Raw genomic sequence first — 12,547 nt, 5'->3', positions numbered from 1 at the left:
TGTAACCTGAGGTACCACTGTACTGTAGTACATTCAGGAAAGGAAAGTTTTTAGGATGTGCCAAATGCTTCCTTTAGTCACCCAGTGTCTTTGCCCTCATTGGGTACAAAACAGTGAAAGTTAATATACTTGCTGAAAAATAAGGCAGAAAAAGTTGAATGCGGGATGGAAAATTCCTGTGCATCTTTGACTTCCGCCAACTCAGGGTTTCAGCCAGCCAATGAACCACCGAGCCCTTTCCTTCAACATTTCATTCCACCATCACCTCGTCGTGCAATTTTGTGCTTTTCTTATTCAACTGATACTCAGTACCTCATAAAGGTAAAGGGATCCCTGACCGTTAAGTCCAGTCGTGGATGACTCTGGTGTTGCGGCGCTCATCTTGCTTTACTGTCCGAGGGAGCTGGCATTTGTCCGCAGACAGCTTCTGGGTCATGTGGCCAGCATGAATAAACTGCTTCTAGTGAACCAGAGCAGTGCACGGAAATGCCGTTTACCTTCCCATTGGAGCGGTACCTATTTATTTACTTGTACTTTGATGTGCTTTCAAACTGCTAGGTTGGCAGGAGCTGGGACCGAGCAATGGGAACTAACCCTGTCGCGGGGATTCGAACCACCAATCTTCTGACTGGCAAGCCCTAGGCTCTGTGGTTTAGACCATCGCACCACCTGCGTCTTGGCAGCAACTCATAGATACTCAGTATTGGCCTGTGTGTTTGAGTATTGAGTATAAGATGGCTACCATCTTCTGGGAGTCTCCTTTTATCTAGACTCCTCTCAGTCTCGTTTTATCTAGGCTAAACATACCCACTCCCTTAACTGTTCCTCATAAGGCTTGCTTTTCAGATCCTTGAACATCTTGGTCGCCTTCCTTTGGACACATTCCAGCTTGTCAACATCCTTCTTAGATTGTGGTGCCCAGAACTGGACACAGTATTCAAGGTATGGTCTGACCAAGGCAGAATAGAGTGGTACTATTACTTCCCTTGATCTGGACACTATACTTCTGTTGATGCAACTTAGAAGAACATTAGCTTTTTCTTTCTTTCTTTCTTTCTTTCTTTCTTTCTTTCTTTCTTTCTTTCTTTCTTTTTGCTGCTGCATCACACTGTTGACTCATGTTAAACTTGCAGTCTACTAAGACCCCAAATCCTTTTCACATGTACTACTGGCAAGCCAGGTGTCCCCCATCTTATATTTGTATAGCGGGTTATTCCTGCTTAAGTGCAGAATCTTACATTTGTTCCTATTGAAATCCATGTTGTTAGTTTAGTTTTGACTCAGTTCTCCAAACTGTTAAGGTCATTTTGAATCCTGATTCTGTCTTCTGTGGCACTATCTAACCTTCCCATCTTGGTGTCATCTGCAAATTAGATGAGCATCTCCTTAATTTCTTCATCCAAGTCATTCATAAAGATGGTGAACATTGGGACCAGGACAGGACCTTGTGGCATGCCACTTTTCATTTTTTTGCAGGATGATGAGGAACTATTGATGAGCACTCTTCGGGTTTTGTCAGTCAACCAGCTACAATTTCATTTAACAGTTACCTTGTCCAGCCCACATTTTACAGCTTCTGCACAAAAATTTCCTGGGGGACTTACTGAAATCAAGATAAGCTATGTCCACAACATTCCCCTGATCCATCAAGCTTGTAACTTTATCAGAAAAAAAGAAAAAGGAAAAAAAAAAGAAAAGAAAAGAAAAAAGAAAAGAAAAGAAAAGAAAAAAGAAAGAATAAGAAAAGAAAAAAGAAACAAGATTCATCTGGCATGACTGGTTTTTGAGAAATTTGTGCTGGGTCTTAGTAATTATAGCATTCTTTTCTAAGTGCTTACAGACCAACTTTTGAATTATCTGTTATAGGACCTTTCCTGTTATTTCCTGGTATCATTGGTCGGTACTTTCCTGGGTCTTCTTTTTCCCCCTTTTGAAGATGGGGACAACATTTGCCCATCTCCAGCCTGCAGGAACCTTACCTGTTCTCCAAGATTATAGACAGAGGCTCTGATATTACACCTGCAAGTTACTTTAGTACCTTTGGGTACAGCTTATCAGGCCCTGGAGATTTGAATTCATTTAAAGCAGCTAGGTGTTTCCTTGCTGCCTCTTTCCCCATCTTGGGCTACAGCTCCCTCCTTGCATCGTTTATTCTGTTATCACCAGGTTGGGCACTGCTTTCCTTTGGGGTGAAGACAGAGCCAAAATAGGTGTTGAGCAGTTCTGCCTTCTCTCCGTCACCCGATAGCATTTCTCTGTCTTCTCCATGCAGAACTTGCTTGTTCTTTCTCTTGCTTCAAACATAGCCCAATAAATCTTTTTATTGTTTTTAACCTCTCTTGCAAGCCTGAACTCCTGAGCTTTGGTCCACCTGACCGTCTCCTTGCAAGTATGGGCTATTCATTTATACTTTTCCTTTGTGATTTCCCCTTTCTTCTGTTTCTTATACATGCCCTTCTTAAATGGCAGCTCATCTGTAAGTTCCTTATGCAGCCACATTCATTTCTTTAGATGCCTCCTACTTTTCTTTCCTCTTGGAATTGTCTGCATTTGTGCCTTTGATATTTCACCTTTACAAAACTCCCATCCATCTTCGACTCCCTTCTCTTTGGGTATTTCTGACCCAGTAGTTCCTTAAGCTTTTTGAAATTGGCCATAAAGTCCTGACTGCATGTCTGACTGCACTCAGCTTTCTCTTGCCTTTGTATAATGAATCTGAAGAGGATATGATCACTTCCTCCCAAGGTTTCCAGTACTTTCACTTCATCGGTCAGTTCCACCTTAATGGTGAGGACCAGGTCCAAGATAGATGATCCTCTTGTTGCTTCTTCCACCTTCTGGGAAATGAAATTGTCAATGAGGCAATTGAGAAATTTGTTGGAGCTTAACATGGCTAGCAGAGTTTGAGTTCCAGCAGATATCTGGGTAGGTGCAGTTTCACATGACTACAACATCTCTCCTTTTTGGTAATCTGCTCTAGGATGGCATCATTCAAGTCTTCAGTTTGAGACTTGGGGGTCTACAGTTTATAACTTCAGTGGTTTTTATAGAACCTACAGGATTTTTTCTGTTTGAGGAGCAGGGCTATATGGAGAGAATATCCCCTTAGCCTGTTTGACATACTAAATGTCTTAGATGTGATGGTGAGGGAGCTTAGTCAAACCATAGCAGGCTGGTGTGGAATTGTGCAGTGTTAGAACTGAGGGTTCTCCTGTTTTTCTAAACTAGCTCAGTCTATGTGCACATTACCCTTAACTCTGACTCTAGTGCTCTCCCATTGCTGGTGTTCAAAGATGTGTACACATGACTCACACCACAATCCAGAACTATCCTGTAGTTTCTTGAGAAATCCTGCTGTTTGATAACTCAAACCAGCTTCGATCCACATAGAAAACTTCAGCCACATTGACTTTGCAGTTAAGCTAAAATGTGCACATTTGAGACAGCTGTTGCCCATGCTCAAATGGTAGCACATGCTTAGAATACAGTTTCTATGATTCATAAACAGGAATTTGGGGTATGTGTGTGCAGCAGCAGGATAACCAAGTAGGCAATGTACATCAAGTGAAATCCCTACTGTGCCTCAATATGTACAGCAGATGCAACTTGAAATGACCTCTCTGTGTTTTAAACCATCATTGTGTATACCATTTGTGCATGTGTCCCCTTCCAGCTCATCCTACAAGTGTATTATCAGGAGCATATGAAGTTGCCTTGTACTGAATCAGACCTTTGGTCCATCTAGCAGAGTATTGTCTACTCTTGAATGGCAGTAGCTCTCCATGGTTTCTGATAAGGTTCTCTCACAGCCCTACCTGGAGTTGCCAGGGATTGAACCTGGGACTTTCTGCCTGTAAGCCATGTGCTCTACCACTGAGCTGTCTCTCTTCCTTTCAACTGCTGGAAGAACTCATGATTTGCTTGAAGTCAGCCTGCTTGAGCAAGGTTATGCCATTATGGTGCAATCATCTTCTTCCAAGGAAATTCTCCTTAACAAGTATAGAGCGGCACCACTTCTGTCCTCAGGGCACAGTAGGTGGTTGTTTGTCGGTGAGGAAATTTGCATTGCTTCAGAAAACTAATTTGGGAGCTCAGGTTTCACTGTGCACTGGTGTTAGCAAACCCACTCTGATAGATCTGATGCCCTCCTACTCTGTAAGTTGAGTACTTTTCTGAGAAGCATGAACTTTTTAAAAAAAGTAAGAGAAAAACATAAACATGGTGACTAGTAGGTTTAGGAAAAACACACATAGGTGATCTACCTGTGATCTATCTTTGGCATACAGGAATTTGAAATGTTTAGTCCCAAGTGTGGGAATGAGTGATTGAGAGAGAGGGAATGTCACATGGACAACACAAAACTTTGCAATGAATAAGTTCTTAGTATTAAACCTGTTTTCATCCACAAGTTGATGATTGTACTTAGATGATGTACTTAGAAGTGAGACCAACTGAATTCAAGTAAGGGCGGTTAGGATTGCAGCCCTTGTTATATCTCCAAGCTACCGTACATTTTCGTCTATAAGACGCCCCCATGTATAAGACGCTCCCTATTTTTGTGGACTCAAATTTAAGAAAATAGGGGGGAAATGGCTCAGAGTTGTTGAGCTTCTTTTGTGGAGGATTGCCCGGGATTGCCCAGAGTTTTACAGCTTTTTGGGGGGGAGGGAGAATTGCCGAAAATCGCTCACCTGCAGCACCAACGATGAACGCCCACTTGACACAGTGACAGAAAATTGCCAACAGACCCTTCCCAAGCAGAAAATCTCTAACCCACCTGAGAAAAGCTGTCCGCTGACAATCACAATTGCATGTGTCCCAAAACAGCAGCCACCAATCACAGCAGTGGCAGCCAATAAACAGCAGTGTTTGCTGCATAAACCAATCACCAACCTAATTAGAGTAGCAGCAGCCAATCCAAAGCAGCCCTTCTAGCAGCCAACAATTGTCGCTGACAAGCTCCTGCTCACGGCTGCAGACAATCACCTGTCCACCCCATTCACTATCCATGTATAAGACGAGGCATGTTTTTAAATATTATTTTAGAGTAAAAAAAACCCCTTGTCTTATACACTTAAAAATACGGTATTTGAACTAATTAATTGTCCTGTATAGCAGAAACTGGGTCTCTGTTCACATGTATATATCAGTGTTCTTCTGCCATGGGTTCCCAGATATTTTGGGGCTACAACGCCTGTAATCCCTTATCATTGACTAAACCAGCAGGGAACTGATGGAAGTTGCAGTCCGACAACATTTGGGGCTCCAAAGTTGAGGATCATGATTGCATGACTGTTTGCTTGGACATCTGGCTCTTTAAATCAATGTATAGTCTTCTGGTCCAAGTATCAGTGGTGGTGTTTGTTTGGAAGTCTATCATCAGCAAACAGGGTTTCTTGTTGATGATTTTGGTTTCCTTCTCTTACAAAGAGCACTGCCTCCAGATAGACCCATTTAAAAAAAATAATTGTGCATTGTTTGATGACAAATCCTACAATTTATTCAAGGGTATGTGTGTGCAGCAGCAGGGTAACCTAGTAGGCAATGTACATCGAGTGAAATCCCTGCCCCATCCCAATATAGCTCAAAAATGCTATAAAGTTTTCGCAATGATTTTATTTTTTTTAATCACAAGTTGCCCCAGAAATGTGAAGAACTGAGTTTAAGATTGGAAAAATGAGAAAGAACAGAAATGGACAAATTTATCCCTCCAGACCCATCTCCCAGACCCAACCTGTAACCCCCCCATAAAGAAAACCCTCTATCTTTTATTTCTCTTTTCAGAATGACCAGTAGCAAAGGATGACTGGCCTCCTGTATCTTCAGTGCAGATGTGAGAGAATATTGGAAGGTTCAGCTTACTCCAAAGAGGAGAAAAGCTGCACCCTCTGATATTCCCCATATGGAACAGAATCACAGATCATGTAGTCCAACCCTCTGCAATGCAGGAATATTTCACCCCACGTGGGGCTCAAACTCACAACCCTGAGATTCAGAGTCTCATGCTCTACTGACTGTGCTATGCTCAAGATGGAAGTAAAGTTGATCCGTGCTTGTGATCTGTTTCTTTCACCATCTTTGAAAATGCAAACCTTAAACAAAACTCCGATAGAAACGGGTGGGTGGTGGTGGCTGCAGGAGGAAGACTTTAGCTTGGAAGTGACTCGCCCACTGAAGATCCATGCTCCGAATGCTGCCAAATAGTTAAAGCAACTCAATATTGACGTCTCTAAATGTTAAGTGGGATGTTGTTTGCATTTCAAGGACAAGCTGGGAAGTTCCACCTTAAACAAATGGTTGTTTGTTTTGGCCAGGGAAGTTGATTTCATAGCCTACCTGATTTAAGCCTCCTCTTGATCATCTGGAGGTAATAATCAGTCTGTGGGTGTGTTTTGCTTTGCTTTGATTGCACGGCTTGGTTATAATGCTCCCTGATCCCCTAGCCACATTGAGCGGATCGACAGTGCCCTACAGACTAGTTGCATTGCTCTATTTCACAGTTCAACCTGCACACATCGATTTCCCTACTCTGTGCTTGTTTTGGTTTGTTTTCAGAGCTAATTACAGCGCAGCGCTGCCGATGCACAGGTGTATCTGTCAGCCATGGCTTGCTTCAAACAACACTTTGCAAATGACACATTTAACTATTGTGGCTTGGAGCGAACCAAGACTGGCAAAAACGTGCAGGTGCAATGACACACCATGAATTAGTTGCAGAAACAAAAGTGAAGGGTGAACATTTGCATGAAAAGTAGGAGGGGACAGGTTAGTGTCAGCGTCCTAATGAATGCAGCCCACTTGACGCTGCCCACTTTTAACGCAAGTTATTTATTTATTTCACAAAATTTATATACCGCTTGATTGTTAAACACCTCAAAGCAGTTTACAAAAAGATAAAACAATAAAATGGAGAGAGAGAAAATCACAACCATACTTTAAAGCATTCAGAAGTTGAAATAGTAAAGCAAATTATAATTACTTCAACTTTCTAAGCAGCTGGGTAGACTTGCCTAACCAGGAATATTTTAGGTTCAGTTCTGGCATACATAAATAATAATTATTTTTTGTCTTTTGGTATCTCACTACCTACTATCCCTAAAATAAAAGCTTCTTTTTTTGTTGAAAGCTATCTTAAACATTTTCTTCAATTCGTTGTGTGGCAAGGGTTTCTGGTTCAGGAATGGCTGCAGCTGTCGAACCAATTGCAGTTGGTGAAATACATTTCTAGCCACTGAGGTTAGTTGAACCTCCAGTGACAGAACTGTATCCAGAAGCACCCTCAAACTGGAAAGCTTCAGGGGGAGTGCAACCCCATCTAGGGTAGGCAACTGACCACTTTCTTGGACACAGGAGCTACTAATCCACAGTGCTTCCATCTTGGCAGGATTCAAACTCATCAGGGCAACCAAGGCTGACTCAGTTCTGTGGCCAGGCCTGAACCCAGGTTGGAATGGATCTAAATAATGAACACATTTACTTCCGGGTTTTCAGCATTTGGGTTCTGAAACATTTGTCAATGGAGACGTTTGAGAACCGAGGTACCACTGTACTATGATTCATAAAAGCTTTTCAGAGTGGTTTACAGTAGTTATACATAAGACTGTATTAAAAAAATTAAAATCTGAAATAGGCCAGCTGTTGTCTTCTCTCCCTGTTCTTTTTCTTAACTTTATTTTTAAGTTTCTGAAAATACATATAGCAAGCCGTCCCCATATACTCTCCAAGAAACATTCCATGCATATGCAGTGTAAATACTGCAGTCAAAAACTAGGTTTGTGAACAATTTACATCAGTTAGATGTCTTCTACTTTACCCAGTGGTCTGTTTGCAGCTGTAGCTGGACATTCTGGAGATTGAACCTAGGACCTTCTGTGTTCTACCACAGAGCCACAGTCCTTAATCCTGCTCATAACTGGTGAATTAGACTCCCTAACTGATGAGTTAAAGTGAAGTTTAGTAGACCAAATAAGGCCATTGCCCTTTAATTGTGCCTCAATTTCTGCTCCCTTTGTCCAAGAAAGCTGACTCCCTCTGCCTTCAGGCCATGGGTTTCTCAGCTAGACCAGTCCTGGAGATCTTGGCAGGCAACGTGAGGCAGGATTGGTTGCATAAGCCCGCTTGCTCTGGAAATGCTTTGAATTGCCACAACAATTAAGAATCAGCAAGAGGAAGCAGGATTTCCCCACCCCATCTTGATCGTTGGCAAAAGGAGAAGGTTGAATTGTGCTTAAAAACACCTCTGAGCATGTGGCGGCCTGCTGTTGTCCCTTTCAGAATCGGGAGAGTTGATGGGTGCAGCCAAGGGTTGCAAGCAGAAGTAATTGAGCAACTGATTCCTTCAGACAAGGAACCAGGCTGCAAAGAGTGGGATTCCCTGGATGGGCATGCCATTGCTTTTCAGACATTTTTGGTGTAGTACTCTGCTGGCTTAGGGACATAGGAACTGAGGAACATAGGAAGCCGCCTTATCAGGACACTGACCTGTCTAGCTCAGTGTTGTGCACACTTACTGCCAGCAGCTCCTCCAGGGTTTCAGATGGGAATCTCTCTCAGCCGTACCTGGAGATGCCACATATTGAAGCTGGGACCTTCTGCATTTCAGAACAGATGCTCTACCACGGAACTGTGTCCCTTCCTTGATAATAACACTGAGCTCACTGGCAAACGCAGTGAGCTCAGTGATAGTCACAGCCAGACCCCCTCACAGCCACAGTCCTTCTAATGCAATACAAACTTTTGAGATGATATTATATTATAATTCCACAATCATAATAACTGGGGATGCATTGCAGCAATTGATGCAGCCCTCCATGGCCTGCCTTTCAGCTAGATCTATTTTCTGTGCACATACATGCGATTTGGAGTGCCCCAGTGTCTTACTGTGGAGTGACTGAAGTTGTGCTTTCCTTGAAGTTCCATTGCAAGTAACAGAACTTTCACACCATTCTCTTGAAACTGAAACATCTTGGGTCGTGTCCCCCCCCCAGTGTATTTAAATGATTAGCTTTGGAGCATACAGATAACTCCTCAGAGTGACCCTAGAAGCCAATCCTCAGTGACTGACTCACCTTTCATTCTGACTCCAATCAGCACAAAGGGTGAGAAGACATCTTTTCTGTGGCTAAAAATCTCCCCTTCCATGTTGATCGAGTTGCTCTAGGATGCTGGAGACAGCGACCTTGCTGTGACCCTGCTTCAGAAATACTGTATTTTTCACTATAAGACACACCAGACCATAAGGTGCACCTAGATTTTGGAGGAGGAAAACAAGAAAAAAATATTCTGAATCCCAGAAGCCAGAACAGCAAGAGGGATTTGGCTTCTGGGATAGCCGCACCAAGCCTCTTCAGGGCAGCGGGATGAAAGCTCCCCCTGCCTGAAGAGGCTGCACGCGGCTAAGGCAGAAGCCAGGAGAGGCACTTTGCTGAAGGGGCACTGCGTAGCTTTCCCTCTCTGTGCAGCGCCCCTTAAGCGAAGCGGGAGGAGGAACAGAAGGAGCCCCTTCTGTTTCTCCTCTGTCTTCACAGGACAGGCGCGTCGCTGAAGGGGCCCTTCACAGTTCTCCCTCTCTGCGCAGTGCCCTTCTCTCCATAAGATGCACTCACATTTCCCCTTACTTTTTAGGAGGAAAAAGGTATGTTTTATGGAGCGAAAAATATGGTAGTAATGAGCCTTTAACCCCTTGCAACCTTGGACCCCTTTCCCTCTGATACGGAATCAGATCTTTGGTCCACCTAACACAGTGCTGTCTGCGCTGACTGGCAGTGAAATTCTAGCAGTTAATACCCACACAGAGACGCCAAGGATTGATCATCTGACCTTTTGGTGTGCAAAGCATCTACTCTGTGACTTAGGGATCATCCAGACTTTCTTTTGTGTTGCATTTCTGGGTACAGGTCCCAGCTTTAAAGCTCCAGTGTCTGAGCAATTATTATTTTTTGCCCCAGCACTTTCCCAGGGAAAACCCATGTTTAATGTTGAATTAGAGCAAATTGCAATGGTTTTCTTCGGATTGCTGTTTGCTCTGATTCAGCAGTAAGATGTGGGTTTTCCCAAGAGAAAGTGCAGTACCGAAAGAAAGAAAGAAAGAAAGAAAGAAAGACACTCATACACTGTTAGAAACTCAGATATATAAAGGTAAAGGACCCCTGACAGTTAAGTCCAGTCACTTTACTGGCCAGGGGAGCCGACATTTGTCCGCAGTTTTTATGGGTCATGTGGCCAGCATGATTAAGCCACTTCTGGCAAAATCAGAGCAGCGCACGGAAACACCGTTTACCTTCCCACCAGAGCAGTACCTATTTATCTACTTGCACTTTGATGTGCTTTTGAACTGCTAGGTTGGCAGGAGCTGGGACTGAGCAATGGGAGCTCACCCCGCCATGGGGATTCGAACCGCCAATAAATAGATAAATAGGTACTGCTCTGGCAGGAAGGTAAATGGCGTTTCCGTGCGCTGCTCTGGTTCGCCAGAAGCGGCTTAGTCATGCTGGCCATATGACCCGGAAAAACTGTCTGCAGACAAACGTCAGCTCCCTCAGCCAATAAAGTGAGATGAGCGCCGCAACCCCAGAGTCGTTTGTGACTCGACTTAATGGTCAGGGGTCCTTTACCTTTACTTTTACATTTACCCCCAAACATGTCATTTCATATTTAATATTAAAACAGCACACAATTAGCCAGAAATAGTTTTTCCTTTCCTTTTCATGAAATAACACTTTTTTGTAGAGAGGAAAGTGTTAATATACTTTAATTCTTAAGCTTACAGAGGCATCTCAGGATCCCACCCCCCTGCAGGATGCGGTAAATGCCTCCGGCTTCCAGCTCATGGCTGAAGGCTAGCTAAACAGGAGGAGAGTAACTTGTTTTTCCACAGTGACTGGATCTTGAAAGGAAATGGCTTTCCTGTTTGAATTACTACTTAGAGAGCGAAAGCAAAGCCTCACAAATCATTTGTGGCCACAGTGTGAAGATCATTAGGAAGATGGAATGGAACTGTTGTGACGAACTTTGAAACATCTTCTGATAGTTGAGGGCTCCTTTTTTTCTGGGGGGAAAAAGGTAATGCATTCATATTCTCAAATGGTGAGGCTCTGTCTCTGTGGGAGAGTATACACTTTGCATGTAAAAGCTCCCATGTTCAAAATCTGGCATCTCCAGGTGTGGTCGGATGTTTCCAGACCCCTGTCTGAAAATCTAGAGGGCCACTTACTGGTCAGTGTATACAGTATTGAGCTAGAGATAGCTTGGCTTGGTATTAGATAGTTTCCTATATTGCTATTTTGCCCAGCTGAACTGGGAACAGACCATAGCTCAGTGGTTGAGCATCTGTCTTGGGTGCAAAAGGTTCCAGGTTCAACCCCCCAGGATCTCCAGGTAGGGCTGGAAATTCCTTCTGCATGATTGTTTGTAGATGGTTTGGGGTCACAGAAGCTTTCATTGAGTTAATAGATCCCATTGCATGGTTTGAGAATTTCTATCCAATTATGTGCCCCCCTCATCTGATGTATTTTATTTTATTTTATTTTAGCCTTCCCTTCCTTATAGTTTTTGCAGGTTGTTATAATGACATATATTTCTGTTGATGCTCTAGATGTCCCTTTAGCATGAGGGATTGGGCACTGTGGCCCTCCAAATGTTCCTGGGCTACAGCTCCCCACCAGCCCAGCCCTCATGGGCAGTCATCAGGGATTATGACACTTGTGTGCCAAGACCCCATGACTAGGGTTGCCATTTTTCAAAAGCTGTTGACCTTTTTTACGCAATTTTCACCCAGACACTGCTTTCGACTACAGTATTCTGTCTATGCCTGGGAATTTCTGGACATATGGCAACCCTACCCATGACCTCACAGTTCCCTAGGGGTAAATAACCAGACAGGACAACAGCAGATGGTTTTCTGGGTTCAAATCGACCACACCTTTTATTGGTTACAGATGTGAGCATTTGGCATAGGCATTGGGTGAAGTCAGATTTTATCAGATTATATCACTCCAGCCGGTCTGCTGGGAATTCATCTAAGTGTAAACCACCATTAGGGGGAGTCCTATGGCCTACATCAAATAGGTGTACCCCCTGAGGGGTCCCCATTGGAGGAGTGCTATGGCCCTAGGCATCAGACAGAAGCCACTCCCCCTGGATCCCTTTAACAGGATACCATTAACCAGGGCGGGGCAGGCAGAGGCTACTACCTCCCCTTCAGCCAATACATAGGCTTACCCAATGCCTAACCACCGGTCGAGCCAAAACCAACTCACCACCAAATTCTTCACACCTGCAACCAACCCTTGACACACTCCATAATGTTATTTAACCAAATTTCATTGTCCAATTCAGACAGATGTACCCCATCTTTGCGTTAGAAGTCCTCCTGGTGAAAGGTTGCCATTTAGGAGTTGCACCTTTGTGCAACTGAATGGTTGGCCTTCTTTCTTGCTCTATTGATACCTGCCAAGTCAGGGCTATCATGCCGATATCGCCTTTCCAGCAGATGGGACCAAACAATGGTTATGCTTGGATGCAAGGCTAGGAGTCTTTCAAAATCCTC

The 12,547-nt window shown here is 43.7% G+C and overlaps 1 protein-coding gene across 4 annotated transcripts in view; it reads left to right on the top strand.

The window, feature by feature from the left end:
* MCTP2 (multiple C2 and transmembrane domain containing 2) overlaps window positions 1-12,547 on the top strand; it is a 115,324-nt gene that overhangs the window by 5,942 nt on the left and 96,835 nt on the right. The window contains exon 1 of one of the 4 annotated variants that reach the window (XM_082198413.1): window positions 10,904-11,061. The exons of the other annotated variants lie outside the window; for them this stretch is intronic. The gene's annotated coding sequence lies outside the window, so the exon portion shown is untranslated. Of the gene's footprint in view, window positions 1-10,903; window positions 11,062-12,547 lie in introns of those variants that run through there. 4 annotated transcript variants of the gene reach the window in all.

The sequence above is a fragment of the Podarcis vaucheri genome, assembly GCF_965113315.1.
Source record: "Podarcis vaucheri genome assembly, chromosome: 14".
Classification (NCBI taxonomy): Eukaryota; Metazoa; Chordata; class Lepidosauria; order Squamata; family Lacertidae; genus Podarcis; species Podarcis vaucheri.
Note: the sequence above shows the minus strand (reverse complement) of the source record. Positions and strands in the feature narration are given on the sequence as shown.